We start from the raw sequence: 12096 nt of genomic DNA on the forward strand, positions 1-12096 counted from the left end.
CGAACCAATGGAATCTATTCAAGTATATATTTACAATAAGGTTTCGAAACTAACAATACTCGAACTTTTATGTGTTTAATCTTAACCTAAAAATTCACCCAAAATTTATAATCAAGTTCGTAATTCTTGATGCCAACTAACATTTCAACTATCATATTTTTCAATTTCATAATTCGAATGACACTCACAAAATACCACTCATCTAATAATTAAATATCTATACTAATATATCAAAACTTAAATCATAATATAATAATCAAAACTATAAAAATTACACCTGAATAAATTCGAACAAAAATGCAGGATTATTATTTTTTTTCCCTTTTCAACACCCCTTTATTCCAATCTTATGATTGGCTCATCACTATACATTCAAATCACATTCAATTCTGTTCATACATTTCCAGAACAATGTACAGACTACTTTAACTACATACAACCATTCCCCTTAAATTATTTTTTTCATTCCATATTTCCATCAAACCTTATTATTTTATCCAATTGTTAACTTCATTGACTTCTTTGATTCAAGCCACTACCTTATTTCACTTAGCCTCCAAAATTTGATGACAAACCATAAAGGAATATAATAATAATTATAAGGTTAACACCGCCTCTTGTCCCTTACATATTTCAAGCCGCCAGAACGTGCAATACAGCACACCATAAGTCTTCCTCATTCCCACTTTGAATTTAATACCACAAAGACACTAATATAATAACATTACATATTGGTTAGTGTTCTTAGGAGATTTAATAATTCTCAAAATTTCTCTAGGACCTACGCTAATAAATTGTCCCTTTTCCAACATACCGACAGTACACTTCAAATTTTCAGAAATCAAATTATCTAAATTATTAAATAAATACATTGAAAGGGAGAAGCTTTGATTACCTTACCAATTCATTCAATATTTTCCTTCGTTATTTTCTCTATAGCCGCAAGTTCTCTCCTTGTTTCAATAGCAAATATCAGTTATTTTTTTTCTAAATTACTTATGTTATTAAAATTAGCACTCCTTATTAACCTATATTAATATTTCAGACTTGACCCATTATTATTAAAAATAACTAAATTACCCCCAAATTAATTAATATAGTTAAACGACTATTCAAAATTATCAAAAAAAATAACTTTCGGGTCCGAGTCATTACACTTAAACACCTTAATTGGACGATGTTTATTTTAGCCTCAAGTAGGAACACGTTGTGCTATTTTGACATTTTTTTCCAATCAACAAAATTATACGATGTGTGTATTTTAGACTGACAAATTAAATAACGACATTTATCATTTTTATAAGAAATAATTCTTAAATAATAATTTTTGAATAAAAATAAAAAGTAATTGATGAATCCATTATAAATGAATTTTTGCACCAAGTTGTTAAAAAAAGAGATTAGTGCATGTTTGGATTGACTTAAAAAATAGCTTGTAAGTCAAAAATTAAAAGTTAAATTGAAATAACTTTTAAGTCAAAAAAATAAAACATAGTGGGAGACCTACTTTTAATTTATGACTTATTTTAAACTTCTTTTAAGTTATTTTTTACTTTGTCAAACACTTCCTAACTTATTTTAAGTTATTTTTGACTTAGTTGAAGTTATTTTTTTTATATTTGTCAAACTCTTTCAGAAGTCAAAAATTGACTTAAAAGTCAATTAAATACTATCTTAATCAATTGTTTATCAAATGTATACATTAACATGATAATTTTGATTTGAGATAACATAAATCTTTTAACTAAGGAAACTAATCGTATTTGATACATTTGTGATAAGAAATCTATGTCAATTTATTTTATTGAATATAACATAAATCTTTTTATTAAGGTTGATAACCATATACAATACTTTTTGATTAAAATTTATGTCAATTTATTCTATTGAACCTATAGTAAGGATCTTGATCATGGAAATTTTGCTAAAATCATTGTTGTTTGTGGTTTACCGTTTAGTTTGTGAATTACCCCGGATGTTCTGTAAAACTAAATGGTAAAACCACAAACAATAATCATTTTATCAAAATTTCCATGATCAAGATCCTTAATATAGGATTGATATGTAAGAGGACCACTTGGGTTTGAATTATTTAATTCACCTTGTGTGCTATGGTGATTATATTTTATTTGAGGTCGATGTACTACAAGACAAGGCCATTATTTCCAGTTTGAGATTGACATTTTACTATTTGAGGCCATTATTTGATATTGTTACTCTGTGGTTCAAGGATGTTACTTCTTAGAGATATTATCACCTTTGGGTTCGAGTTCGATTGACTCTTATTGGATAGCTAAGATGTTAATGATCCGAAACGACTTCACGGAATCGAATTCGGGTGAGTGAAATTCTCGAAATTGATCTTGGCGTGAAAGGATAGTTTTAGAAAGTCCTACTTTGAATGTATGTTATGAAATAGGAGCTTGAAACTCAAATTTCTAGATACTGTCTCTGTCCAAGACGCTGGGCGGGATTAATCCCCCCACAACGGCCCTGCACTGGCGAATTAAGTTGGCAAAAAATCCTAATTTTATTATTTTCTGCAAAACATCCTTCTTAAGTGCTAAGGGACAACCAAGGTGATTTCTTGAATGATTTCCATGAAATCTAGTATTAAAAATAAGAAAATTACTCCCTTAATATGTATTTCAATACCTAGAACTTACAATCTTGGGTAATTATCATAAGGGGAGGGTTTATGCCTGACGTTAATGGTGGAAAAGCCCTAGGTGAACATTTGGATCATGGGTTTGGGCTAGGGTTAATAAGTTTGTTATAAACTGAGTAAATTAGACCTTGTTTATTGATCCTTGCATTAATTACCTTTTTCTAGATCAATAACAAGCTGAAAGACTTTGAAAAGGGGAAGCTCAAGTGTCTTAGGAGTATTCATGCTTGATTTCGAGGTAGGTGATGGTTTTATTTCCTGTTATGTGATATATGTCGGCTAATTGCTTCATTGTATGCGTGCATATATGTGATTAGGGAAATATGAATCAAATCTAATGAAATGATCATTTATGAATAATACATATCATGAACCTGTTACTTGATTGTGTGACTATGAGTAATGGTCATTATGGATGTGATTATGACTGTGGTTGTGCAGACTAGATCGGGTGTCACGTTCCAACACATATATGTTGGATCAGGTTTCACGTTCTAACACATATATTGGACCGAATGTCACGTTCCAACACATGTATATTGAATCGGGTGTCACATTCTGACATGCTTACAGTTTAGGCGTGGGTTCCATGAGAGGACCACTTGTGACTATTACGTTCTTGTTTACCTATTAGTACATTGTGACTTTGTGCTTATATAGTGCACTTGCTCTTTTTTTTATTGAGTACAAGGAATCTTCAGGCGGCTAGTGACAAACCTCAGTTAGGAGATTATTGACCACGACTGAATTTCAGGGTGATCCAGTTCTTTCAGGCTACCATAAATCCTTCTTTTGTTTAGTCCATTCATTTCAGACTCAGACTAGATATTTTAGACATTTATTATGTTGTTTCGGGTTTGCACCCTTTTTAAAGACATGATGATTGTTAGACTTTTGGTAAAATGACTTTCAGTTATAGGGGTTGAATTTTTGCAATAGTTGTTCGTTAGACCATCGGAGTTTATAGGAACTTCATATATATTTAGTCATTTAAACCTGCTTCCGTACTTCTTAATGCTTTAGCTTTCTTAAAATTGTTTAGTCAGTGTAGTAATGGTACTCCTACATGAGGGTTAGTGCGGATGTATATCATGACGGTCTGGATCATGACAAAGTTGATATTAGAGCCCTAGGTTCCTCAATCTCATTGTACCAAAACGAGTCTAGTATGATCTTGCGTAACATTATGAAGATATCTGTATTTTTTTTGAGAGGCTATGAAACTTTAAAAAATCTCTCTATCTTCTTCTACATTCGTGCTATGACTTGATTACAATTGGTATTTGATAATCCAAATTGGTATCTAGTATCCTTCACTCTTCTGTCTACAGATGGTTAACACACGATCCAAGTTAACGACGCTAGGCCCGTAGCTCCCATCAATGATCCAGAAGAAGAGCCCGCAGCTAGAGGCCGAGAAAGAGTGGCACCCGCCAAGGGTGGAGCCCCAACTGAGAATGTTCTTAGGGAAGAGGCCCCTCCTTCACCCCAAGAAGAGGTAGAAGAGAATGTGATGCATAGGCTGGGAATACTGGCATTCCTCCATTAGACTCAGTGTTAGCTCAGCAAATCATGACCTTTTTGAAGGGGTTGAAGTTTTCTCATAGTTCTCTCAAGAAATATTATATTTGATCTCCTCTCTCCACTCTTTCTAGTTCTTATCAATCCTATTTCTTTTTTTATTTTCTATTTTTCTGGAAACTCTTTTCATTGTAGATTTTTGTTCTATGTTCTTCTTTGAAAATCTTGTTTAAAAATTGAAATTCAATTAAATCCCTACAAGAGACCTAGATTAGTTGATAAAGTATAGCCCTAGTTTGATGTCTTAATCAAGATTAGGCTTACATACATTCACACAAATATCAGTGAGTAATGTGATAAGTCAAGAAGGGAAAATCAATCAAGAAAAGTGATCATTGTGTCAAATGTTGTTATTGAAATCAAGTGTGCGAATCAGTAGATTAAACAATATGAAAGAATGTTGATTCTCTAATAATATAGGACTCTTGTACAAGAAATAGAACATAAAAGAGAGGCTTTGGAGGGAGGGAACCTCAAAAGTGAGAAATCAAAATCTAGTGTGCCAATCGGCAAGACCATTTTGAAGAAATCAAAGTTGAAAAATATTGAGTCAAGTTCAAAATTTGTAATAATATTGGTGGTCAAATCATGACATGAAAACTAGTGCCCAACAAATCTGCATGTTGATAAATTATAGTAGTGTATAGAAACAATACAAAATCTTATATTCATGACCCATCTCCAATTCACACCAAATTTTACACCAAATCCTATATTTGGTGTTTTTAAGCTCCAACCCACACCAATTTTTTTGTCACATCAAGGTTTACCCCTTAGACGTAACCGGCGTCGACGTCCTCTTTGAGGACTAAGATTAGCCTTTTAGTTTACATCATTACATTTATAGGCCAAATTTAGCAGAAATCTAAAACTTTTCTTTACTTCTACTTGGAAGTTTACATAGACCTCTACATACACATAATATATTTATCGAGTATACATAGACCCTTCGTATAGAAAGGTTACATAGCCTTCTACTTTATTGCACATAAGTATATATATAAGATAGAAAATAGTCTTCAAATGTTATCTCATCTCATAACCATCTAACACGATTAAAAAGTTGGGCATAACTCATACATCAATGTAAAGATAATCCACATATAGACTTTACACAGTCCGTACTCAAATGAAAAGAGATAGAATGCAAGAGCCTTTAAAACTAAAACAACAATATAAGCTTGATATTGGCATAGCCTTCGGACAATGAGGACCTACCCTACTTGGATGATCAAAGGATCCAAGCTTTCTTTAAGTTGCCTTCCAAAACACTTCAACGACCGGAACCAAAAATGTTTGGGAAAAGGAAGAAATGGGGTAAGTACGCCAATTGTACTAAGTATGAGACCATATGCACACATACTTTGAAATCATGCTAAGAAAAGGCCATTTTATAAAATGTGCACTTTTCCTTTAAAACCTCCATGCACATTCAAGAAGACCATACTAATCAACATTTCATATTCATTAAGTCATAGGCATGTTCATTACAAGAACTACAACATCAAGTCTAGTTAAGTCAACTATACATATCATATAAGTAGATACATACTCAATGTAAATCTACCATCCAATCATATTTAACAATAAGCATGAATAAGAGTACCTATCAACATAACCAAAGCAAGTCAACTAATCATGAACCCCTATCAAGTCAACAAATGCAATGACCAAGCAAAGCCCCATAACCTTACTTAATCAAGTAACTCAATAAGAATCATAACTAAGACCCTACTTCACATAACATGACATTTAGGTGTACATATCATCTTATTATAACAATATAATCCAACATATAATCATAAGCGAACTAATCAACATATAGTATCAACAATGTGCAAGTTCATCATATACATGTCATATAACATTTTAAACATAATCATACATAAGAACATCATCCTTAGATTCCCCTCAAGACTTACTAGTGCAATTCTTAGGTAGAGTCCCATACCCCTACCTAGACTAAGCTAGACCCCCTAGGTCATCATAGTTAGAGTTCAATCCTTTTAGTTCATTTTAACTTTTGGGAACTTCTTTCCTTAACCGACATAGACCACATGAGCTAATATGAAATTCGGTGTCATAAAACCCTACACCTAAGGAAGGCGGACTACTTGGCAAGGTAGTACCAAAACATGAAACATAGCAACTACGTGGATCCACTAGCTAGTACTCCTACGGGCAACATAGTTCAAGAACTAAGAGATATAGTTGGGACCCTATTTATGCTACAAGCATTGTAGTCTCCAATCCAAAGAGTACATTAGTGATCCTACCTTCCTTATGTGGGAAGGGACACTCTTCGATCTAGTTCACTCGGTGCTAAGCTAGAGTCCTTTTTTAAATGTCTTTAAGCCTTTGATTATCAATTATAGCTTAGTTTAGGTCATAGGATCTAACCCTTGTATAACATCATCACAATCATAGATCAATAAGAATTTCATGAGTATAAGTCCTTTCATTACAATTCATGTAGGTGAGATTATCACATTAGCATTTCATATCATGATAAGGCACATTGGTAATCATCACCATTCTTATAACATTTACACCTTAATCAACCTCACAATCATAATCAAGACATTTTAATTGAACATCATACCACCCTATCAATCCTAGTATAAGGCATACTCCATCACAACATCATGACTTAATCATAATCAACCACAATTTGGAGTAAAGGATAGAGATCATAAGACTTACCAAACCACCTCTGTAATTCATAATCAAGGTCTTACCATAAACCCTCATTAAACCCAATTATGTGTATACATCATCATAAATCAATAATCAACATGATAGCAAGACTAGAAGAAACACCATCTCACAATTCAATAATAGATCATAGCTTATGACAAGATACTCCTAGCCTAGATCATCTTCTCAAGAATAGCATGAAAGGCTACAATTCACTCTAATTTGTTAATCATTACTAAAAACGTCATCTAATAGTAACTCAATCAATAACAAAGTTAATTTAACTAAATACAACCTAATTTATATCAAAATCAAACCTAGGGTTAAGGGTTGAAGGTCATCTTCTACAACCAAGACCAAACCATCAAGATACATCATAATTAAATTAAAATACATGTTAATCTAACCATAATATCCAAAATAAAACATAAAAAAATCAATTTATAACATCAATTTCGTATTGGATGAAAACCCACTTGAAAATCAACTTTGGAAATCAATTTTGAAGAACCCTTTGAGGAAATAGGTCTCAAAGGTGAATTAGATTCCATACCTTGTTAATTGATGAAGAATTGATGGAGATATTGTACCTTTAAATCTCCCTAATCCCTCCCCTGTATAGTCGTCAATGGTGTCTTCCAATAAAGAGAGAAATAAAAGAGAGGGAAGAGAGTTTGTTTTGAGAGTTGTAATTAAGCTAATGGGGTTGAATATGGGGGGTTAACTAAATTAATTTGGCTTCTCTAATCCCCTAACTAATGACCTAACCCCATAATTAATTATCTATGACTTAATTTAAAACGTGCAGGAAATTGCAGTACCCTCGACGACACCACAATCGACGGATCGTGGGTTAGTTGACGGACCAGGTCTCCTCCGTGCTGCACATCCGTCGTCCTTGTCAGAGACTGTGCAGATGGGCCTCCAACAAATTGGCTAAGTGTTGGTCGACGCTTGGCATCGATGCGCCGTTGATCAACACTCGCCCCGTCTACTGCCCTTTCATGGGTGCACACTGCCCAGGCAGTGTTGACACCAACGTGCAAGGGTCCTCCTCAAGGGCCCTTGGTTGGTCATTAGAGAGTCATATGCAGACGTTTCAACCATGAATTAACTTAAATACATGTTAGACACCCTTCCACCAATTTTCACCATTTTTGGACCCCTAAAAGCTACTCAAATAGGCTTAGGCACGCTAGTACCTCCTATAACTAGTTTCCGCACGTCATGGACGTTCTTGGACGTTTTGGTTCCTTGACTTCATAAATGACTTATAAACATTAAAATAGGCCTTAAAACAGTGTGTAGACCTTATGACGCTTATGTTAGGTTTTAAGACACGTCTTGGATTTTCGAAGTGTTATATTTTTACACCAAATTTGGTCAATGAATAGTGTTACACCAAATTTGGTATAACACTATTCATCACACTAAATCACTTTTTGAATTTTTTAATATTATTTTAGTATACAAACTTTTAGTCAAACATTATGTAAATGGTATATTTTAATTAAATCTCTTATATATTTAATTACTTTTTATGTAATATTTTTATAATATTAATTTTAGATATAAAATTTAGCTTTTTTATAAATCAATTTTTCTATATAATAGTTTTTAAAAAATAAAAATAAATTTATGTTAATTCTACTATAAATTATAATTGGATATAAAAGAAAATGATTTAAATTATATATGATGAATGTTTACAATGAATTTGTTTTTATGAAATAAGAAAATATAATTGAAATAAGAAATAATAATATAGTAATTGAGTGAGAGAAAAATATTTCTTTTTGGTGTAAATTTTGATGCAGTGGGTTGGAGATTTGGAGTTGATAACATAAAAAATAGTGTTGACACCAAATTTGATGTAAAATTTGGTGTTATGGGTTGGAGATGCCCTTAGATTAGTTTAACATTTCAAAACTTGTCTATATACCTTTACATACGCTAATTAATACTCAAGTTGAGTTTTTAACATATGCGCTTGGTTTAAAAATTGGTATCAAAAAAAACTTCGTGAAAATTAATATGTTGGAAAAGACATAAATTGCCCCCTAAACTTGTACCCAAAAGTTTCTTACACACTTTAACTAATAAGGTGAATTATTACACACCTAAAGTACATAAAAATAAATTTAATTTCCCCTTTTTTCACCCACCCCAAGCCGCGTTATGCTCCACATAGTTAAGCGCGCCAACATGCTAATAAAGACATTTTTATTTATTTTTCAATTAAATAAACCTGATACAACGTTTATATTCCCTTCTTATAACCGACCCACCCAACCCTAATGAAGAAGAACCCTAATTTTTTATCCAAAAATCTGAAGCCTAAATTGAATGCAAACATAGCTCAAAATTCCTTATTTTTAATCAAAGGTAACACTTTTTCACTATTATTCATTCATCTCTTTTCATTTTCACTTATTCCTCTCTTTATCATTTTGATCTATTTCTATCTATTTCATTTTTTTTAAATTTTTAGTTGTTTCATTCTCTGTAATTTTTATTAAGGTGCCACAATGGAGAGGAAGATCATGAATTGGAAGGGGTACGATGCAAACATGGATTTGTCTTGCCTGACCTCTTGGACCCAAAGAAATCATGGTAGAAGATATTGGGGTTGTCCTTACTATGGGGTAAGTTAATATTTTTTAAAAGTTAAATGACTCATTTTGTTGTTTCAAGAGCCATAGACTGATTCGTTTTAGTTTTTAAGGATGCTAGATCATGCGATTTTTGTCTTTGGAAGGATGATTATATTGATCCAACATCCAAATTTGTGATTACCAAGTTGTTGGAAATAATTATTGAGCTTGAACATAGTGTTGAATCTTCTAAAAAAAGTTGAAACTTCAGATAAGGAAGTCAACAGTCCTACTAAGTCGACCAAATCTATGGAAAGCAAAATATATATAAATAAGATAGAGTAAAAAAAGGATAATTTCGATGATGATTTAAAGAAGATGAAAGCAATTGAAAAATTGGAAAACAAATTGGCCAAGTCCAAGAAAAGGGTTTAACTTTGGATAGCTCTGTTTTGTGTTTGTATTTTTAGATGTATTTAGTATTTCGAAGAGTATTTTTTTCTGAAAGAAGAAGGAGATTAAAGGAAATTCCCATAATTTCTTCTTGTACCAAAAATTCGCAATATTATATTGAACTTGTAAGGCTTTTGTGTAACGAAAAGATGTTAATTGAATTTGTTTATAATGAAGTTGCATTTGATTGCATTTGTGTAATGAAGAATTTGCAAGGCTTCCTTCGTCTTAATTTGGTTTTGTATTTTAGGATCTCTTATCTTCTATACATTTAGTGTCTACATATACACAGAAACCATCAACTAAAAGAGAACCAATATTTCTAAATAAACATACATTCATAACTGTATAATCATTAATCAAAATAGCTGTCAAAGCAATTACATAATCGAACACCACAAATAAAATGCAGTAACAACTGCCAATTCATTGTCTTAAATATAAGAGAACTAGATAGGGATAAAGTGCATGGGAACCCTAAAGTGCATTGCATTGTCTATCAACAAACAAAACATAATAACTACATTGCATTACCAACAAAAATCTACCAAAACTAGTTAGATTGCATTAGAACTCTCTTGGCTCAAGTGTGCAGCCTTAGACCTAGTATCCATTTGTTTTCTTCCCCTTATTTGTTCAAGTTGGCTTGAGTTCATAACTTGTTTACCCTTCCATTTCGCACCACATGTTGGTATAAGCCTAATATCTCCAGTGACAACTGCTGAAGACTTCACATTTCTAAATCTTTCACTAGGCATTCCACACTATTCAAATGAATATAGATAATCTTAATTTGTGATTAAAGAAATAATAATAAATTATATTTAAGTATATAAATAAAAAAAACTTACATTAATAATAGTAGTACCACTTTGTGTGTGCAGTACGCCCATTCCAACCATTCTTGTTCTGCTGGTAAAACAATCCTAAGAATACAATAAAATATTCAGTAAAAAAACTTATTCAAAACATATAAATGAAGTAAATAAAGGAAACTATATCACCTTTTCTGTTGAGCTCCTTGGTCTACTCCTTCCTCTTCTAGTTAAAACATTAGTTGTTACTTTTGGTGCAACATAATGTGTTGCTCTTGGGCTAGCACGACAAACATTATGTGTTGATTTGGTGCAGCAGCAGGGCCATCAGGGCTAGAAGGAGGTCTTCAACTTGGTTCAACATTTCGTTTTGAACTTGGTCCAACAACACGTCTTGAACCAGAAGCAGGTGCACCAAGAGAACACTTTCTTTTATCAATCCCTCTTTTGATTAATTTTCCACTTTTAATGGTTTCTATCACGACATGAATTCACAAGTCATGATGGCACCTATGTTCCCAACCAATAGGTAGGCCAACCGAACATATTAACCAAACTCAACCAACAAATGAGTAAAAAGACAAAAAACTTAGCAAGAATCTCCAACATTGAGTTCCCTATAAGTACGAAATGCGGAAGCTAGAAAAATATATCACCCCAAGAATTGATGTCTTATGTACAAGAGCTTTTAGAATTCGATGCAAGTCTGAAACTAAATGACAAATCTAACATAAGGGATATCATGTCTGAATACTAATAACATAATAAATAAAAGATAGAGGGAGGTGTGGGCCACGGAACAACCAAGTAGCTCACCACAACTCCTAGAACTCCAAGCTTGGACTCAATTTTCTCCACGAGATGTGCTCCTATTCAGAATCGAATCTGCACCACAAAGAGTGCAACAAGTGTAGTATGAGTACGAATCGACGTGTACCCAGTATGTCTCATTGACTGACAATGAAGAAGTAGTGACGGGAGTTTATATAAAAATAAATAAATTCTTAAATTATATAAGTATATATATATTACACTCACTATTTAAGTTTCATCAATAAAGGTAATCAAACATCAAGTACATTCCAAACACCAAACAAAACACATTATCATAAAAAATGAATGATGTGATAAAATGCAATGCAATATGATACCATGTAATGATATGTCTCAGAATATCCAGTACTCGCTCAACCGTATATACATGATACTCCTCGGAAATACATCGAGAGCTCATGAACCATGGGGGACTCGTGAGGTCCATATACCGACACGGACGATCTCCACGTGT

The sequence above is a fragment of the Solanum lycopersicum genome, chromosome 8, assembly GCF_036512215.1.
Source record: "Solanum lycopersicum chromosome 8, SLM_r2.1".
NCBI lineage: Eukaryota > Viridiplantae > Streptophyta > Magnoliopsida > Solanales > Solanaceae > Solanum > Solanum lycopersicum.